This window comes from Camelina sativa, unplaced genomic scaffold, assembly GCF_000633955.1.
Source record: "Camelina sativa cultivar DH55 unplaced genomic scaffold, Cs unpScaffold02249, whole genome shotgun sequence".
In the NCBI taxonomy this organism is placed as follows: domain Eukaryota; kingdom Viridiplantae; phylum Streptophyta; class Magnoliopsida; order Brassicales; family Brassicaceae; genus Camelina; species Camelina sativa.
The window spans coordinates 1-1,554 of record NW_010923363.1 but is presented as its reverse complement, the minus strand read 5'-3'; the positions used below and the strand labels follow the sequence as shown (position 1 = coordinate 1,554).

Sequence of the window (1,554 nt, the reverse complement as noted above, 5' to 3'; positions counted from 1 at the left end):
GAACCTGTATGCGTGAGGCCGTTCCATTTCGATTTCGAGCAACCTTCATTGACAGAAGATAATATCAAGGAGCTTATATATCGTGAATCAGTCCAGTTTAACCCTCAAGATTCTTAGTCCGAGACTTTAAAAGAGAATCTTGACAAGAAACTCAACAAGCTCTGTATGTTTCATCAAAATTGCTAATATATAGTAAAGCATGTAATGTTTTTTTCAAATTTGGATCGAAAAGCAAATTGAATATTCTCTCTCAAAACTTTTACAACATTGATAGGTTCATAGAGAAATTAGTTACGGACGGAATACATTGCTCTACGGAATTAGTTACCTCCGGGATAACAAATCCCACCGTCGCCGAGCCGTCGCTTTAGCTCGCTCGTCTGTCGCAGTTTTACAGAATTTTTAATAAGGGGGCGATAGTTTCTCTTATTTCGATTATAACCCCCAATCTTACTGATTGTTCAACATTCTGAGAAACCCTTCTTTTTGTTTCCACTATCCTATTTATTGGGCTTATTTAAAGTATCTCGTCTCGTCTGGCTTACAAAAGCCCAATTCATTCGATTAATTATGTTGTACGGAAATATTAAATAAAAATGATTACAGATCAATTAACTCTTCTATTTTGCAGATTAGTGAAAGCGTCACAAGTTAATAAGACACGTAAGTCTTTTATAGCTCAGCGAAAATAAAAACTTTGTGCTTGTGAATCTCAAATTTATATTGATATTTTATCATAGCTGCCTAGCTTAGTTTGATTTCAAAGAAACTAGGTGGCCTACATAATTCCAAAGATGTCCAAGTACTAATTTCTGCATGATCTACATAAGTTATGCAATAGTTAAGGGCAGATGTTTGCGCGAGATAATAAAATTTCTTTCACATTAAACATCAAAATTTTAACTAAAATGAAGGAAAAACCACATTATAGTTTCTACAATATACTCATCCTTTCCATCCGACTACATTGAGCTACAAAATAAACTATATTGGTTCAATTTTAGGCTCCATGGAATAAAAATCGAATTGTAACAATTTTTGTGCAGTATGCTTCTTACTTATATACAATGTGTAATTTTATTATTATAATATATATAATTTTTGTGAAGAATAATGGATCGTGGTGGATGCAACAAATCACATGAGATCCATCTACAACCCATCTTGCATGCAACATACATCCGGAGCTGCCTTGTTTGTCCATCTCCCAACGATGTTGCAGGGGCGTCAAAGGTCATTTGGATTGACATACATGATCTGCTTTAGTGAAGTCCACCCCTCATACTTCAAATTCGTTGGAAAACAAAAATATCATATTGAACATATCATCAGGATTGAAAACAAAACAAAAAACAATAGAGAAAACAGATCACATTCTCACGAATATGAAGTAGGTTATGGTATGGCTAAAACAAGAGAGTAAGTTAATGGGTTTACCTAAAATATATGTGGTATTTTTTTTTCTCTATAATTTAAAATTTACTCGTGAACAGTTGAATGTACCTTACCTAACTTATCGGTTTATTATGGAAAGTCATACTATTAACAGTTAGA

General features: G+C 33.5%; 1 long non-coding RNA gene across 1 annotated transcript; it reads left to right on the top strand.

The window, feature by feature from the left end:
• Nucleotides 1-7: 7 nt before the first annotated feature.
• Nucleotides 8-635, top strand: LOC104774280. Its single transcript, XR_765294.1, has 2 exons — nucleotides 8-163; nucleotides 275-635. It is a non-coding gene; the product is annotated as an uncharacterized LOC104774280 (long non-coding RNA).
• Nucleotides 636-1,554: the final 919 nt, after the last annotated feature.